The sequence below is a fragment of the Mizuhopecten yessoensis genome, unplaced genomic scaffold (assembly GCF_002113885.1).
Source record: "Mizuhopecten yessoensis strain PY_sf001 unplaced genomic scaffold, ASM211388v2 scaffold716259, whole genome shotgun sequence".
NCBI lineage: Eukaryota > Metazoa > Mollusca > Bivalvia > Pectinida > Pectinidae > Mizuhopecten > Mizuhopecten yessoensis.
This window is the reverse complement of record NW_018480027.1, coordinates 296,635-317,141: the sequence shown is the minus strand read 5'-3', so window position 1 is coordinate 317,141 and position 20,507 is coordinate 296,635. Positions and strand designations below refer to the sequence as shown.

The window sequence follows — 20,507 nt, the reverse complement described above, 5'->3', positions numbered from 1 at the left end:
GTTTCCATACGTTACACTATCACGGCGTGTATATCACAGTTTACTGTAGTCTACAATGATTACTGTATGTTTCCATACGTTACACTATCACGGCGTGTATACCACAGTTTACTGTAGTCCACAATGATTACTGTAGGTTTCCATATGTTACACTATCACGGTGCGTTTATCAGTTTACTGTAGTCTACGATGGTTACTGTAGGTTTCCATACATTACACTATCACGGCGTGTATATCACAGTTTACTGTAGTCCACAATGATTACTGTAGGTTTCCATATGTTACACTATCACGGTGCGTTTATCAGTTTACTGTAGTCTACGATGGTTACCATGGTACTCGGTAGCCTATTGATTGATTTATTACAGCCAATATTTACATAAGTTGTACAGTTGAATCTGCTCAAGCGATCTGTATTAAACGACTATCTGTTTCATGCGACCACTTTTCATTCCTCCCGACCGTTTTTACTATGTAGCTTAACTATATTAAGCGACCATCTGTCTAACACGACCAGAGACCAACAAAAACTGCGACCCCAAAATTATGTTAAACAACCACATTTGATACATTTTAGCGATCATGTTTGAGGAAAATACACCAAACAGTCGTTGAAATAGTTGTGTATCTCCAAATTTGCGACCGTCACCACATTTGACGAAGGGCTAATTCACGATCTTTTTACCAAGTTCAATGAACAATATTTGAAAAAAAAAAATATCCAAACTAATAATAAATTTATTATTGTGTAGAAACAAAAAAGTATTTTTTTTAACTGCAGATATTGATGATTTAGCAGTGAAAATATGGACCGATATTTATCGCAGTTGAGCAAAACAATTTTGATTGCATGAGTGTCATGCTAGGCAATGTAACCTTTAACCCTACAATATCCTCCATCTGATTGGATGAAGTACACTGGCAAGTTTTCATTCTTGAAATCGGGTCGAGTGATGATCACGACAGCAATCTCGTGCGAAATTATCATTAAATATCAGCGCAACTAAACAGTAAATATGTTTATGTTAGCATACATATTGTTTCTTATTCCTCATCAATATTTAACGCCTTTAACAACATCCCTGAACTTCTCAATGCCAAAGTACTAACGACAACAAAACCAGTCCATTTTACGGCAACATGCTGTCGTCTTTATTTAAGTCATTTTTGTTATAGTCGTTACAATGTGTACAAAATATAGTCAAATTGTATTAAACGACCACTTTTATTAAACAATCGTTTTTTTAATTTCCCTCCAGGGTGGTCGCTTAATACAGATTCCACTGTACTTTAACAGTGTACTTCTAAAATGTCATGCTTTCTAACCTTTTTTAATGTTTATAATAAACACAGCAGGAGGGACATGGTAGAACCAGTCTGGTGTACTCGTCAAACTCTCAAACATTTAATGGAGGAATAAACGTCTGGTAAAAATCTAAAAATACCTGAAAAGTGCTCACACTGACCCAAATCTGACAAAATAATATAGGAATGTGTTGTAATTTTTGGTGTTCTATTAAATAAATTTATTGAATTTAAACAAAATTTGAGATGACAGAATTTTCCTGATTTTTAAAATAAAAAATAAATGAGAGGAAACAAGAGAAGCCCATGAGCCTTGAAGCACTAGAGAATAGTTCAACTGTAGTTAATCAATTTCATTTTGGACATAGCTGTTGTCAGGCTAGGTAAAGGGACTACCACTAGTATGGTAGCTGACAGTTGGTTATACAAGGGTGACCACATTGTGATCAGAGGTCAACGGTTCAAATACCTGATAGCTGACAGTTGGTTATATTAGGGCGACCACATTGTGATCAGAGGTCAAGGCTTCAAATACCTGTTAGCTGACAGTTGGTTATATAAGGGTGACCACATTGTGATCAGAGGTCAAGGGTTCAAATACCTAGTAGCTGACAGTTGGTTATATAAGGGTGACCACATTGTAATCAGAGGTCAAGGGTTCAAATACCTGGTAGCTGACAGTTGGTTATATAAGGGCGACCACATTGTGATCAGAGGTCAACGGTTCAAATACCTGATAGCTGACAGTTGGTTATATAAGGCCTTTTCACATTGTGATCAGAGGTCAAAAGTTCAAAAACCTGATAGCTGACAGTTGGTTATATAAGAGCGACCACATTGTGATCAGAGGTTAACGGTTCAAATACCTGATAGCTGACAGTTGGTTATATAAGGGCGACCACATTGTGATCAGAGGTCAAGAGTTCAAATACCTGATAGCTGACAGTTGGTTATATAAGGACGACCACATTGTGATCAGAGGTCAAGGGTTCAAATACCATGTAGGTGACAGTTGATTATATAAGGGCGCCCACATTGTGATCAGAGGTCAAGGGTTCAAATACCTAATAGCCGACAGTTGGTTATATAAGGGCAACCACATTGTGATCAGAGGTCAAGAGTTCATGCAAATACCTGATAGCTGACAGTTGGTTATATAAGGGTGACCACATTGTGATCAGCGGTCAAGAGTTCAAATACCTGATAGCTGACAGTTGGTCATATAAGAGCGACCACATTGTGATCAGAGGTCAAAGGTTCAAATACCTGATCGCTGACAGTTGGTTATATAGGGGCGACCACATTGTGATCAGAGGTCAAGAGTTCAAATACCTGATAGTTGACAGTTGGTTATATAAGGGTGACCACATTGTGATCAGAGGTCAACGGTTCAAATACCATGTAGCTGACAGTTGATTATATAAGGGCGACCACATTGTGATCAGAGGTCAAGGGTTCAAATACCTAATAGCTGACAGTTGGTTATATAAGGGCGACCACATTGTGATCAGAGGTCAAGAGTTCAAATACCTGATAGCTGACAGTTGATTATATAAGGGTGACCACATTGTGATCGGAGGTCAAGGGTTCAAATACCTGATAGCTGACAGTTGGTTTTATAAGGGGGACCACATTGTGATCAGAGGTCAAGAGTTCAAATACCTGATAGCTGACAGTTGGTTCTATAAGGGCGACCACATTGTCAGAGCTGCCAACCTTAGAGATTAAGAAATAGTAATCTCAGGTAGTATTCAAATGCTTTTTTATTATGTCATTTTCGCCACCGTGCGAAATCACAAAATCACATCAACACAGAATGCATCGGGCATAAGTAGTTCATTTGGCAGACTTTACAATGTCCGGATACAGCTTCGGATATTCCCCTCTAAACGTCTGAATGGATAATTTCCTTTTTTTCCTAGGAGAAACGTCTTCTTGCCCGTCCAGTTTGACACGTTTTTCCACCATTTTACTTCATCTACAAACGTCCTTTTCACATTGAATTAACTCCAGCCTATCTTGTGAATCGATGCAAGCGCACGCGTGTATCTGATTTGCGATTATAATACTGAAAACGAACATCGGGACCGGATTACAGCGAAACTAACAAAAAACGGAAAAATTCCGGATTTTTAAAAAAAAATCGTAATTTTACTTTGAAAATCGTACTAGCGTAATTCAGACCTCAAAATCGTAATAATTACGCCTAAATTGTAAGAGTTGGCAGCTCTGCATTGTGATCAGAGGTCAAGGGTTTAAATACCATGTACCTGACAGTTGATTATATAAGGACGACCACATTGTGATCAGAGGTCCAGGGTTCAAATACCTAATAGCCGACAGTTGGTTATATAAGGGCGACCACATTGTGATCAGAGGTCAAGGCTTCAAATACCTGATAGCTGACAGTTGGTTATATAAGGGTGACCACATTGTGATCAGAGGTCAAGAGTTCAAATACCTGGTAGGTTCTGTTGCATTATCTTTCTTGTTTATAGTCTCATTATTGGGGGTTTTCACAAAAGTTCCACAAGGTACAAATTTCTTTTCATTACAGATTTATTGAAGTTATTGTCATTCAGGTTAAAATTTTCCAATTCATGATGAGTTCAGTTTTAGACAGTCAGGTATGTGATCCCTAACAGTTACCCGAGTTTGAAAACAATTGTTATTTATCATGAATAATTACTTTTGTTCATCACTGGACATATATACCTGTGTACTATTTGTTTAATATTTGATGCTTCAATTTTTCTGGAGAATTGGTTGCAATGTTTGAAATTTCTAATTTTCTGGAAACATATCTACACACAACAATAGGAGATTTTCTTCTATTTAGAAAGCTCTGGATCACTGCATGGCAATTATATAAATAAGTCTTAATTTACGAATTTAACTTCGTTCAATATATAAAAGCAAACCTCGCAATGATAAAAAAACTCTCTTCCAAAAACTCCTCTCCCTCCCAGTGGGAGAGAAATCTATCCCATAACGTATATGTGTCATCACAACTGTATGTTCATGAATGATAACATGGGCAGTATATCAACAGGGAACTGATAAAAAAAAAACAACACCTATAGCAATCGGGCAGTATCATAACTGTATTGAAGAGGACAGTCAAGAAATTCGTCATAAAAAGCAGTTTCTAACTCAAACAGAGATACACTGGGCTACCTTTTTATCTTTATATGTGCTGTGTTGTAAGTTTGATCATGATTCAAACACCATGTCTATATCTTTCTTGAAAGTCAGAAAGAAACCTAGACAAACACAAACATCAAAAGGACAGAATCCATGGATAAACCTTACCAGGCACCAGGTTTACATTGGTTTGTGGTAGAGTAAATGTGTCAATTCAATTCATAAAGAAAACATTAATTATTTAGGTTACTTATGTACCACAGAGTCCATGTTGCAACGTAGCTGGCTGGCTTTATGAAAAATGCAACGTTATAATCATTCTCAACTGTGGATGTACTCAAAGAGGTTTTAAATGATAAATTTCCGATCCAGTTTGTCGTTTGATATGATAATATGTGTACATGTAAAGCTGCTATAGAACTCTCACAATACAGAAGAGACCTTGAACTCTGGAGTTGGTGCAAACAAATTACTTGCACACAGATAGAAATCAGGAAGACGTAGCCTAGCTGGGACTACCATTGGGTGGAATTTGGAAAGGAACTAGGGTGTGTTTGTAGGAGCTGTGGGTGACTGGAATATACACTAGATAACATTTATTTGTTTAAAATGTATATACCTTCAGAAACCAAAATAAACATTTCTGTCACATTACCTTTCACCTCAACAAACATGAAAACACTGTTCAAGTTCAAGTCTCCAGTAAAGCTTGTCACATATTTAAGTCACAGTTAGGTTGAAAGGTTAAAGACTAAGTCACAGTAAAACCCGGCCATTGATAGCAGTGTTACATCTCCAGTGTTATAAAGATCAGTCACAGTCAGTTAATATTGGAGGTGGGGGGGGGGGGTCAATTCAACTTGTCACGGCTTCAGGGAAAGATGGACCACTATAGTATAATGGCCATTGTATCCACTTTACTCAGCTTCAGTGAGATATAGATTCCAGTTACAGTACTTTAAGGGCCACTGTGTCACCTAATTGTCACGGATTCAGTGTGAAATATACCCCCTGGAGAGTCACAGTATATATATGGGCCATGAAAGTGTCACCTTGTCACTGATTTAGTGAGATATAGACCCCTGGTAAGACAAAGTATATGAAGGCAATTGTGTCAGAGCTTCAATGAGATATATATTTACATTTGCATGGCATTGTCACTATATAGCCTCTTTGAAAGCTGTGTCGTTGATGGGACTTTAATAACCATGCATCACGAGACACAATTCTTAGCATATTAATACAACACTGACCGGAACTACAAAATCCAACATAAATAAACATGACGGCTGCTGAAATATCGCTGGGCATTGTGAGATTTGACAATGTCATTGTAAATTCATGTGGAAAATAAAATATAAAATAAACAAGAGGTCCAGGGGCCTTAATAGCTCACCTGGTATTTTATTTTTCAATTTAAAACCTGCTGAGTACAATTCAGGTTTATCAAAAGAGTACAAGTAACAAAGTTGCATCTTCCATTTATAAATATTCAATTCCCTTTGCCCAAAGATTCTCTAAAACAAGTTTGGTTAGGTTAAAATCCCTTCAACGGTACAGAAGGAGAAGGATCTTTAATGTTTTCCTCTATTTCCCCTAATGGGCCCCACTAATCTGCCCCAAAGAAGGGGAATCCACACACCTCAGTTTAAACAAAATTGATTCTTTTCTCCCTAAGCATGCTTCAGACTGCATTTGGTTTAAATCCCTTCACTTGTATAGTAGGAGAAAAAAAATCCTCTATTTCCCCTATTGGGCCCCGCTCCTATGCCGCCAGAAGGCCCACACCCTCCGTTTATACAAACTTGAGTCTCCTTTGTCCAAAGATGCTCTAGGACAAATTTGGTCAAAATCCTTCAATTGGTTGAGGAGAAGATTTTTAAAGATTTACCTATTTTCCCCTATTTGGCCCCGTCCCTCTGCCCCCAGGGGGACCATACCCTCCGTTCATACAAAACTGAGAACCCTTTGGCCAATGATGCTCCAGACCAAATTTGGTCAAAATCCCTTCATCGGTACAAAAGGAGAAGGATATTTGNCGTCCGTTTATACAAAACTGAGAACCCTTTGGCCAATGATGCTCCTGACCAAGCTTCAGACTGCATTTGGTTTAAATCCCTTCACTTGTATAGTAGGAGAGAAAAAATCCTCTACTTCCCCTATTTGGCCCCGCCCCTCTGCCCCCAAAGAGGCCACACCCTCCGTTTATAAAAACTTGAGTCTCCTTTGTCCAAAGATGCTCTAGGACAAATTTGGTCAAAATCCTTCAATTGGTTGAGAAGAAGAAGATTTTTAAAGATTTACCTATTTTCCCCCTATTTGGCCCCGCCCCTCTGCCCCCACAGGGGGGTTATACCCTCCGTTTATACAAAACTGAGAACCCTTTGGCCAATGATGCTCCTGACCAAATTTGGTCAAAATCCTTTGAGCCATTCAGGACAAGTAGCATTTTAAAGGAAAAAGTTGACGGACGCCGGACGCCGGACGCCGGACGCTGCACCATGGGATAAGCTCACTTGGCCCTTCGGGCCAGGTGAGCTAAAAACACTTTTATTACAACGAAAACAAGACCAAGGTCTGCAATATCGTACAAAATGCACATTGTTTGAAATCACCAATGCCGGCAATGGAAACAATTTTAACGCTCATGCAATTTATCAGAATATCGTCTGTTACACTGCACTGATCAACAGGGGTTCGTTACAAATGTCTGAAACACACATATTCTATAGACCTACTGACACATAATTTACAGGCCTACTGATAAGAGTCACAGCACACATTAACATTTCAGACATTTGTAACGAACCTGTGCTCCGTCGCAAGATCACTCACTCCAAACGCTATCAACTTCACACGTCTCACATCCACGGTTCCTCAGTTTCTGACGACATGTCAAATAACTACGCTGTTATAGAATCTACCGACTGTTGTCAGGTTACCATACAATCAACAAATACATTCACGCCTGGATTCTTCACAAAATGAGCAAAGAGAAAAGTTTGAATTAACTTCCAAAAATAACTCCCTCGTGGAGGGCAAGGTCGGATTTACGGTGTTCACTGTATTTGTCCATGCGTGAAATTTGTTCCGGGAAAATTCGAAACAATTTCAAATCTAACTTTCAGCTCAGAGTTCTATTGATAAACTTAAATCACCCTATAAACATATCATACACAATTGTATTGATACTAAATTGTGGAATAAAATTGAAGTGTTTGTTAAAATTTCAAAGTACTACTTTGTTTGCCAATCAGCACGTGACAATACGCTGTTCAAACTATTGACGAAATTGTGTGAACTGTCGATAAGGCGGGCATTTTTAATTTTAAATATAAATTATAAGTTAAAAAAGAACATAAGAGGCAGAGAAAATGTGAGTATAAGTATTGAACTGTTTTTGTATGGTATTTAGCGTGCATTATGTTGTTTGCTTGCAAAGCTGTGTCATTCAAATAGATCACAAAAACCATACAAAAACAGTTCAATCCTTAAATAAATCCCAGTCACAGTATATAAGGGCCACAACTGTGTCACAGCCCCATCGCTATACAGTCACAATATATAAGAACCACTGTGGCACAGCTCCAATGCTATACAGACTCACACTATATAAGGACCACTGTGTCACAGCTCCATTGCTATACAGTCACAGGATATAAGGACCGCTGTGGCGCAGCTCCATTGCTATACCGTCACACTATATAAGGGACACTGTGTCACAGCTCTATTGCGATACAGAGTCACAGTATATAAGGACTATATAAGGGTCACTGTGTCACAGCACCATTGCTATACAGTCAAAGTATATAAGGACCACTGGGTCACAGCTCCATTGCTAGACAGTCACACTATATAAGTGCCACTGCGTCATAGCTCTATTGCGATACAGAGTCACAGTATATAACGACCGCTGTGTAGCAGCTCCATTGCTATACCGTCACACTATATAAGGGCAACTGTGTCACCGCTCTATTGCTATACAGTCACATTATATAAGGACCACTGTGTAACAGCTCCATTGCTATACAGTCACACTATATAAGGGCCACTGCGTCATAGCTCTATTGCTATACAGTCACAGTATATAAGGACCACTGTGTCACAGCTCCATTGCTATACAGTCACACTATATAAAGGCCACTGCGTCATAGCTCTATTGCTATACAGTCACACTATATAAGGGCCACTGTGTCACATCTCCATTGCTTTACAGTCACACTATATAAGGGTCACTGTGTCACAGCTCCATTGCTATACAGTCACAGTATATAAGGACCACTGTGGCACAGCTCCAATGCTATACAGACTCACACTATAAAAGGGCCACTGTGTCCCAGCTCCATTGCTATACAGTCACAGTATATAAGGACCACGGTGGCACAGCTCCATTGCTATACAGTCACAGTATATAAGGACCACTGGGTCACAGCTCCATTGCTATACAGAGTCACACTATAAAAGGGCCACTGTATCACAGCTCTATTGCTATACAGTCACACTATATAAGGGTCACTGTTTCACAGCTCCATTGCTATACAGTCACACTATATAAAGGCCACTGCGTCATAGCTCTATTGCTATACAGTCACAGTATATAAGGGCCACGGTGTCCCAGCTCCATTGCTTTACAGTCACACTATATAAGGGTCACTGTGCCACAGCTCCATTGCTATACAGAGTCACACTATAAAAGGGCCACTGTGTCATAGCTCTACTGCTATACAGTCACAGTATATAAGGACCACTGGGGCACAGCTCCATTGCTATACAGAGTCACACTATAAAAGGGCCACTGTATCACAGCTCTATTGCTATACAGTCACATTATATAAGGGTCACTGTGTCACAGCTCCATTGCTATATAGTCACACTATATAAGGGTCACTGTGTCACAGCTCTATTGCTATACAGAGTCACAGTATATAAGGGCAACTGTGTCACAGCTCCAATGCTATACAGTCACAGTATATAAGGACCACTGGGTCACAGCTCCATTGCTATACAGAGTCACACTATAAAAGGGCCACTGTGTCATAGCTCTATTGCTATACAGTCACAGTATATAAGGACCACTGTGGCACAGCTCCAATGCTATACAGAGTCACAGTATATAAGGGCCACTGTGTCACAGCTCCAATGCTATACAGTCACAGTATATCAGGACCACTGTGGCACAGCTCCATTGCTATACAGTCACACTATATAAGGGCCACTGTGTCACAGCTCCATTGCTATACAGAGTCACACTATATAAAGGCCACTGTGGCATAGCTCCATTGCTATACAGAGTCACACTATAAAAGGGCCACTGTGTCATTGCTCTATTGATATACAGTCACAGTATATAAGGACCACTGTGGCACAGCTCCATTGCTATACAGAGTCACACTATATAAAGGCCACTGTGGCATAGCTCAATTGCTATACAGTCACACTATATAAGGGTGTCACAGCTCCATTGCTATACAGTCACAGTATATAAGGACCACTGTGGCACAGCTCCATTGCTATACAGAGTCACAGTATATAAGGGCCACTGTGTCACAGCTCCATTGCTATACAGGCTAATACTCTGCCTCTGTACAGGATGCTGTGGTGCTGTCCATCCAGTAACTAGTGGCAATGGACTAATCAGATTTAAAACTGTGATCACACAAATCAACAAACAGCAGATCTACATCAGTCTCATGATGGACAAGGACACAGCATCTGTCGAGGCCTATCTTGGTGTCTATAAAGCATTGTTGGGCCTGTCTGTCTGACTACAGGAATGTGTATGTCCAGCTGTTTCTGGGAGATGGTGCATACTGATGACCCTGTGCTCTAAGCTAATTGTAGATTTACTGGGTGATAACTGCCTCCCAGCACCAGGTGTAGAGTATAGACAGTGGGGAGACCTCCTCCTCACCACAAGCTTTGCTCATCATATTGATATTTCCTCCTGCAGCCTCAGCTTCTATTATTACAATTCATTGTTGTAGTACATTTTGTGAGAATTATGTTCCTGTTTTGTTCTCACCGATACCCAGAGGTGCCATATCTGCTCTTTGTTGATATTTGACAGATTGGACCAGTCTCCTACAAGGGATACATAATGCTGGAGACTGTAGACAGTACTCACATAGTATTCACATCCTGAGGATAGTTAAGGGTGTAGCCATACAGTACAAAGGATTCAAACTGCACTGGCAGTACTCGACAAGGATTCAAACTGGATTATTTAGACAACACTTGACGAGGATTAATACTGAATTTTCTAGATAGTACTGACATCTAAGGATTATACCAGGCGTACCCAGAGTACTCATAAACTACATATAGCCAGGATTAAAGCTGAAGTACTCATAAACTACATATAGCCAGGATTAAAGCTGGAGTACTCATAAACTACCTATAGCCAGGATTTAAGCTGGAGTACTCGCGTGTTGGGAGTAAGCATATACCTACAAAGGATTAATGTTTCCGACTGGGAGAATCTGATATTGGTAAGACACAGATATTCCATTTAACATACATGTTGTTCTTTCTTTTAGGTTATGTTAATATTTCTCTGCCATTAATTTGGACTGTGTATATCTCTGTAAAACCTACAGCACAGTTGTGATAGTAGTGTCAGCAACATCAGTCAACACATTAGCAGTTCACAAGTAGCAGTAGTCATATGGTATATCTTTAAGTAGCACATATTCAACACATACATTTGTAAGTACAGTTACTTCAATAAGTCTCTGACATCAACTTTTGCTGTAAATCATGGTTTTACTTTCATTATCCGAAGTTTAATCAATGCATGCGTAAACTGTAATTTAATTTTAGCAGCCATTGAACCGTTAGAAAACTATAATAATAGTGTATTATCAGTTGAAAACATGACAAATAATTACTTGTACATTTATTTATTTCTGAGGTACAGATACAGACAAGTAATTATATTTATCTAATGTAACAATTCAGAACAGTTGGAAAAATTTAATAAAGATTTGGATATACCATCATGAAATTCCTCATAACTCAAAAATCACACAAGTTATAGATTTAGTCGAAAGTTCCTGTTTAACGATTTTGTCATCTAACAATTGACAGCTATGAGATATTTGAATAATCTAGGGTTCAGGTAATTGCGATTTCAAAAAAAGTTCAAACTGAAAAAGTAGTCAATTATTTTGCTTTAACAAAAGGCAAAAGTGAGGAATATGCATTCTGCTTTGAAGTCAGCAAGACTATAAACTCAGAACACAGAAATAGTGATGTTCACATATTCATACAAATTTAGATGATCATTCTAAAATGGCACAATGTCAACTGAGAGAATTTATAATATATCTTCATTTATAAAATGAAAACAAACAATATTTAAGCAATACATAGTCTGTTTTGGATGTTATTTGCAAATCTCAAAAATCTGAGATCTGGATGTGTAACCTGGATGTCGCTAAACTCACCATATACACACCAAACAACCCTAAAACCTAACACAGGTCTAGATGTGTAACCTGGATGTCGCTAAACTCACCATATAAACACCAAACAACCCTAAAACCTAACACTGGTTGGCAGTCTGAAAATCTAGAAATTAACTTGTAACAAATTTTTCATTTCTTGTATTTTCTTAACTCATTTTTTTGAAAATAACACCACAGAACCTCAACAAGAGATCCCAGAGGGATATTGGCGCCCACCTTTGTACCATCTTCATTAGTTTTTTGTCAGTTCGATCTTTTCTCTTCTTTCCTCTAATCTGTTTGATCGAGTCATGTTAACAGTAAATGCACCTTGAGGTAACTTTTGATCTAAACTTATACTGATGTGTATGAAAGCCAACCTTCAAAGTGAGTTTGTCATTTCACATATTTACTAGTACAGTACTTAATGTGAAAGAAATAGAATCGATCATTGCAATATGAGAAAGATCTGTTTAGTTCTTCTTTTAATCCATTTTGTTTTTATGATCAGTCTCAAAATATAACATACACAACGAGGGATCAAGGGGAACCTACATTTAAAATTTGAGAAAGATCCCTCCCGTACTTCCTGAGAAATAGCGATAACAAACTTTCACTATCAAAATCCAAGATGGCTGCCTGTCGGCCATGTTGTTTATCCGATCAGTCTCTAAAATTGCCCTGCACAGCTAGGACCAAGGGGAACCTACATATAAAATTTAAGAAAGATCCCTCTAGTTCTTCCGGAGAAATAGCGGTAACAAACCTACACTATCAAAATCCAAGATGGCTGCCTGTCGGCCATGTTGTTTATCCGATCAGTCTCAAAAGTTGCCCTGCACAGCTAGGACCAAGGGGAACCTACATATAAAATTTAAGAAAGATCCCTCTAGTTCTTCCGGAGAAATAGCGGTAACAAACCTTCACTATCAAAACCAAAGATGGCTGCCTGTCGGCCATGTTGTTTATCCGATCAGTCTCAAAAAAATGCCCTGCACAGCTAAGGACCAAGGGGAACCTACATATAAAATTTGAGAAAGATCCCTCTAGTACTTCTTGAGAAATAGCGATAACAAACTTTCAATATCAAAATCCAAGATGGCTGCCTGTCGGCCATGTTAATTATCCGATCAGTCTCAAAAGTTGCCCTGCACAGCTAAGGACCAAGGGGAACCTACATATAGAATTTGAGAAAGATCCCTCCGGTACTTCTTGAGAAATAGCGATAACAAACTTTCACTATCAAAATCAAAGATGGCTGCCTGTCGGCCATGTTGTTTATCCGATCAGTCTCAAAATTTGCCCTGCACAGCTAAGGACCAAGGGGAACCTGCATATAAAATTTGAGAAAGATCCCTCTGGTATTTCTTGAGAAATACCGATAACAAGAATTGTTTACGGACGGACGACGGACCACGGACGCAGGGTGATTTGAATAGCCCACCATCAGATGATGGTGGGCTAAAAATTAATATACAATCAAAGCATTTGTTTTTAGAGCCTTTTCAAGGCATGTAGGAACCATGACATAGGACCACTTATCAGTAACCAATCATTTGTTAAGAACACATTTTTGATATTCTATTAATAACCAAAAATATGTGAGAGGAACAAAAGGAGATCAACTCTAGGATCTCATTGTAACTTTGCAATCTTCACATTCCTCCAGAAATATGTAAATGGCTGTCATTTCACCATAGCATCATGATGAAGCTACCCTATATCAATCCTGAAATAGTAAAATAACCATCCTTTATATGCCATACGGTTTGTATGTATTCAATCAGAATTTGTTTACAGAGTCACAGCAATTATGATAGCATGACATTTCATACTACAATGTACTGTAATGACTCAAGGTAAAAAATCAATTAGAATATGATACAAAATAGGATCTTTACATATAAATTAAAACTAAAGTTGGATTATGTAACAAATTGAAACTTATATTGGTAGTACATCAATTGAAGCTTATGTTGGGTGTATACACAGATTGAAACTTATGTTGGGTGTATACACAGATTGAAACTTATGTTGGGTGTACACACAGTATACAAATTCAAACTAAAGTTGAGGACATACAAAGGACTTGGGGCGTTAGGGGTCAGTTTTAGCCTCACGAAAAGTCAAAATTTCATCTTGAATTTATTTACCAATTTCAGTTATAAACATCATATTGATTAATTGGGGCTATCTTTCTTGGTGTTATTTTTTTTCGATGTGCATGCGTAGATGTGTTACCATAGCAACAAAATCGCGTTGCTATGCAGAAATAGCCAAAACATGGTGTTTTGGGACTGTTGGCATGCCGAAATGAAAGCCTGCGCACGTGACAAACAAAAATTCCTTTCTGTGAATGGACACTAGTTTGACAATGTTTAAGCATGCCAAATTTTATTTTGTTTGTTGCATGCGCAGGCTTTCAAAATTAAATAAATGTTGAATTAATTTCCTTCAAAATGGTCAATTTTCAATCAAATAACGTACATCAGACGATATTATAGCATTTTATCGTGAAAATGCGGGTTAATGGCTCTCTTTGTGATGCCATATCTTCTAAACTAGTGGTCAAATAAATTTCATATTTCATAATTATATACTTCGTTTATTCAAGATTAAGAATAAAACAACTTATTCATAATCCAAGATGAGGCCGGAAATGGTCCTTAACGCCCCTAGTCCTTTAAACTAAGGTTTCGTGTAACAATTTTTAACTAAGGTTTGAGTATTCAGAATTTAAACTAAGGTTTGTGTATTCAAATTTAAACTAAGGTTTTCGTGAATACAAATTAAAAATTTAAGTTGGGTGTATTCAAATTTTAACCAATTTTTCTTGTACACAAGTTTTTACTAAGTTTTCGTGTATACAAATTTTAACTAAGGTTGGGTGTTTACAAATTTAAACTAAGATTTTGTGTATAGAGAGAAAATGATCATAAGATTTGTTATGCAATATTAATAGCTATAAAACAAACAGCTATATTTAGGAGATAATTATGCATTTCTCAGTGTAAGTATTCTGCACTAGCACTTAATCAGAACATGTTATTTTATTTAAACATGAAAAGGACACTTCAGCATTCAAACCAAATCTTACTTTCTAATTAACTGCCAGACTAAATGAACACTTTGCATACCTTTCTCAAATCCATTTGAATTGCTAAAAAAATCAAACAATTTGAAGACATGTTTTTTCATCATCAAACACTATCAACTATAACTTCCATCAGCACTTTGACATTTGCTCATTTGGAATTTTAATCATTTGATAGAGAAATGGATGACTTTCTGGTAATAAAATTAACAATTTGTCATCAACGCAGTAGCCTTTCCATACAATTCACTTTATTTGATTCTAGTATTTCCGAGGCTAAGGAAGGAGATTTTTATAATTGATTGTGCCAATTAATTTGACACCCTCTGGCTAAATGGAAGGGTGGGAACATGATAATTCACAATTTGATATATCTGTTTGTCAATGATAAAAGTCTTGTGCGACATTTTTTTTTAAATCGGTGCAGAAAAAAGACAAAAACTAATTGTTTTTTACAGACACTGATAAAGGACAAATCCAAAGGTAATGGAAAATAAATGTTTAAATAAAATTATGGGTAGGACTTCATCATTGTATCATCACAGAATATAATAAGAGGTAAAAATTATCTATATAGCAAAAAAGAGTGTACTGAGAACATGTCTATACATACATGTACCTGCACTGGACCATGCAGGCCCTTCTCTCCTGTAAGGTCCTTTATTTATGCAGTGTTGAGTTACAGTCACCAAGTGATCCTTTAGACCAGACAGGTCACCAAGGGATCCTTTAGACCAGACAGGTCAACAAGGGATCCCTTAGACCAGACAGGTCAACAAGGGATCCCTTAGACCAGACAGGTCTAGTCACCAAGGAATCCTTTAGACCAGACAGGTCACCAAGGGATCCCTTAGACCAGACAGGTCACCAAGGGATCCCTTAGACCAGACAGGTCTAGTCACCAAGGGATCCTTTAGACCAGACAGGTCACCAAGGGATCCCTTAGACCAGACAGGTCACCAAGGGATCCTTGAGACAAGATCAGGTCACCAAGAGATCCTTGAGACCAGACAGGTCACCAAGGGATCCTTGAGACCAGATCAGGTCACCAAGAGATCCTTGAGACCAAATCAGGTTATCATGGCCTTTCTCCATAATAAAGAGGTAGCTTGTTAAATATTAACGTTTTTCTTGCATGTGGACCGCTACTATCTGCTCTAAGGAACAAGGGCACATCCTTCATTTATACAACATTGAGTCCCCATTACCAAGTATTAAATCATACTGATCAAGTAGGTCCCTGCAGTTAAACCTCACTCTCTATAACTTATAGGGTCCCAGTCCTAAGGAGAATTGGATTGTGAGAGGGACACTTGGTTTATGCAATGTTGAAACTGTGCCACACCCAAAATGGCCAGATGAAACACTCACTATAGCTTGTAATGCAGTTTCTGTTTGAATAAATAAACTTAATACTTTGTATTCATAATTGAAAACCATAACACAACAACACTTTATCACGATGGATACAGGATCTAACTTGGGTATCAGCTTGTATATAATTTTACCATTATAGAAACTGTCAGTTCAGGTGAAAAATGAGTCTGCACCGTGAAAGGACTGGCAGCTGAGAGTGAAGCCAGGCCCACATTTGATGTGAGACACTCCAGCATGATGACAGGTATCCAAAAACAGAGCTAGCAACCTTAATCAGTCAACACTTTTAGCTAATATCACAGCACTCAAATCAACATTGCCAGGGCAGCAATAATTAATATTTCTGAAAGTTCAAATTTCGAGTGAGTCTTCACTTTTCTTAACAAAATGTATTGCTGTGAATTTAGTACAGCGGAAACTAATTGAAATGGTCTTTTTAGAAAAATTGATTTCCATTTTGAACGGAAATTAAATATTTTCAGTACTGAAGATTTCAGCGAAGACTAAAACCATCTTCTCAAGATTTTTAAGTGTGATTTCAACTGTGGATTCATGTTTAATTAGTGAAGTTGCCTTGGTAACAGAGTGAAAATAACATTTCACACATTTTTGTCATTTTACATTTGATATTGATTTTTGCCACTTGCTGAACTCCTTGTGATATTCCTTTTGACTTTTAGTGCTTGGAGGTAATTATCATAAACCTAATCTCACATACACATGAAGGAATTAGTCCTCTGAAAGCTATTATTCTGACCTTTTGAAGGTTACTATTAACATTTAACCTTTATATAAATGATGGAATTTAGAGTCCTCTACAAACCAGGATATATATAACGCAGGGAAATCCATGCCTTATTCAAGGATACTATTGACACCTAACCTTTCCGTATTATGATGGAAGTTAAGTCCTCTAGACACTATATATACTGCTGAAGGTTGAGTCTCCAACTATAAGTCCTCTAGACACTATATATAATGCTGAAGGTTGAGTGTCCAACTATAACGTGATATGTATAGTAACATGATACACGATACCAATATGGCAGCTGTGAGAACTGCTATAGAATCTGGACAATTAGATATACCACAAATAGCCTTAGAGATCTTACTCCTACAGAAACCTTCTACCTCACATGTCACATTTTAAATTAAAACTACTTAAAGGAAGTTTTCACCTTTTCAATTCAGCCAATTTTCAAATGTCAACCGTTTAAGGAAACTCAATTTTGAAACCACAAAACGCTCTTTATTGATCTTGAGCATGCTCTCTGGAAGGTAATTAATCCATTGCTATAAAATGTCTTCTCCGTCACCTCCACGAACAACCATTCGCAGGTTATTATCTTAAGCATTTATTTCACTCGTGTATATGTGCATACATGCATGTGTGAGTGTTGCTTAAATCTGTATGTGAGGTTTTTCCAATGTTTGTGTTCAGTTTGATCATGCATTTAACCATATGTGAAGCACTTGTATGACCCTGTGTAAAGCATTTGTATGACTCTGTGTGAACCATTTGAATGACCCTGTGTGAACCATTTGTATGAACGTATGTGAACCATTTGTATGACTCTGTGTGAACTATTTGTTTAACCGTGTGTGAACTATCTGTATGACTGTATGTGAGCCATTTGTATGACTCTGTGTGAACCATTTGTATGACCGTGTGAACTATTTGTATGACCGTATGTGAGCCATTTGTATGACCCTGTGTGAACCATTTGTATCACCGTCTGTGAACGATTTGTATGACCGTATGTGAACCATTTGTATGACCGTATGTAAACCATTTGTATGACCGTATGTGAACCATTTGTATGACCATATGTGAACCATTTGTATGACTGTGTGTGAACCATTTGTATGACTGTGTGTGAACCATTTGTATGACTGTGTGTGAACCATTTGTATGACTGTGTGTGAACCATTTGTATGACTGTGTGTGAACCATTTGTATGACTGTGTGTGAACCATTTGTATGACTGTGTGTGAACCATTTGTATGACTGTGTGTGAACCATTTGTATGACTGTGTGTGAACCATTTGTATGACTGTGTGTGAACCATTTGTATGACTGTGTGTGAACCATTTGTAAGACATACTGCATCGCAATCAAGCATGTGTTGTTTATATGACAGTACTAGAAGTGTGTGTGACATTGAAGGATCAATATTTTACATCATATTAGTTATTCATTTTCCAGGACTGTATATTTATGCAGCATGATAAGTATCCATCAACGTAAGCCTGCGAGATCATGAGATCATAATGTCAAGTTTACATTAAATTTGTATCAGAATTACATTTCGTTTTCATTTTGAAGCTAAACACTATGTATGAATAGTGTTATATTGGAAGAAAAATACACCTAAAAAAAGTTGCATGACGTTTTTTGAACAGTTATGAAAAATGGCCAAATCAAATTAACAATCCAAAATTTAGCAAGCAGACCATTAAGTCGAAATCCATGTTAAAATGTTGAGGTATTTTTTGTGGACAAAGCTTGGTTCGAAAGTCGAGGGCCATACTTTTTCTAGTATCAATGGAACAAAATGTTTGCCACACGTAAAGTGTATATGACTGCTAAGGCGTGTCAAAGATTTCATTAAAAGCAGCGCAGTACTCAAAGATTAGTTAGTGTAAACAAAATTGTGTCTACAATCAAAGTAGACACAATAACAAACTGTGACTGTCTAATTACCAGATGACCTCCTGGCAGCCATCTTGTTCATGTAATCATTTCTATAACTGAACATCCAAGGGCAAACGCGGGACACTGAAACTGGAGAAAAATCTGGGAAGTGCTTCTGGAGAAAGCTAAGAGAAAATTAAAGTGACAAATCTAAGATGGCCACCTTGATGCCATCTTGTTTTTTCATCAGTCTCAAAATTCAACATGTTCGTTATTATTCAAGGACCTTTAGGGGTACCTACAACCTGTCAATTATTAAGGAACATCTATGATCCATAGAGGCATGGTAGATTAGTGGTAGGACGCCAGGCTTGTGACCGAAGGGTTGGAGGTTCGAGTCACATCACGGCACTGTGTTGTCTACACAGCTGTAAATGAGTATGTGGTTGGGCAGTACTGGCATTGTTGAATGCATGCTGTGAGCGCCAAAATAGCAGCACCGCCTGAATGCTTCACAGGGAGTTGAGAAAGGTATTGGCTGGTTGCAAAGGCCCTATAACCATGGATGATAATTTGTGAACCGCTTTGAGACTACCATAACCTTCTAGCTTAGTTGTGATAAAGCGGTATATAAGAACCTCAAAATAATATCATTATTATTATAATTCCAGTATATTCCCTTAATTCCCAACCAAGGAAGGGACAGTCATTAAACCTTGACCTTGATGATCAGGTCATGTTCATCCTTGAAATAAAATCACCTTGTTTAGACTTTCAGATATTGTGATTGATGAATACAAACCCTTAATGCATAACTTGTGGAAACAAAATCACCAAATTTTACAACTGCCAAACTAAACATATTCTGAAAGTATTTGTTGACATAGATCTAGGATAGGAAACCTGGAATACCATGAGTATGCCCAAAACTGGTATGGACCAAAACGTATGAGAGAAATATTTTTAGATTTTAGGGTTTATTTATTCCTCCTAGAGGTATGATGGTGTAACATTTGTAAGGATCTGAGCCAGAAGTCATCTCTCCATCCACAGGTCTACTGTAAACATCATCATCTGTGAGGCATTTATAGGAGGACAACCCTGACTGTGTGTTTACAACTGTACTTGTTCTAGTACAGCATTGTAGGAGTTATCACCAGATTTATATAGACAAGCTGTATACATATTTATTAACCTCCTGGTGGAACTTGAAGTTCCATCTTTGTAGTCGACATAAAAACCATCTGTGTCTGCTGTACTGTGTCTGGTTTTAACTGTAAATTATATATAGTTATCCTGCCTCTCCCCTCCTCCTGCTGTTTCCCTATCCGTTTGTATTACATTGCTCTATCACTCCTTCCTTCCTTTCCTTAACTTTAATTACCCCCTTCACTCTTTCCTTGGTTTCCCTATCTTTTGTTGGGCTGCTCTTTCAGTCCTTCCTTTCTTTCCTTATGCTTTATTCCCCCCCACCCCCACCCCAGTTTGCCTGCCCCTTTATTCCCAC

At 38.0% G+C, this 20,507-nt stretch overlaps 2 protein-coding genes across 3 annotated transcripts in view; one reads left to right on the top strand and one right to left on the bottom strand.

The window, feature by feature from the left end:
• LOC110442393 (UPF0415 protein C7orf25 homolog) overlaps positions 1-20,507 on the bottom strand; it is a 196,287-nt gene that overhangs the window by 136,248 nt on the left and 39,532 nt on the right. The gene's annotated exons all lie outside the window — the stretch shown is intronic.
• Positions 9,991-20,507, top strand: part of LOC110442394 — a 33,725-nt gene continuing 23,208 nt past the window's right edge. Inside the window, exon 1 of the mRNA XM_021485980.1 lies at positions 9,991-10,937. The gene's annotated coding sequence lies outside the window, so the exon portion shown is untranslated. The remainder of the gene's footprint in view (positions 10,938-20,507) is intronic.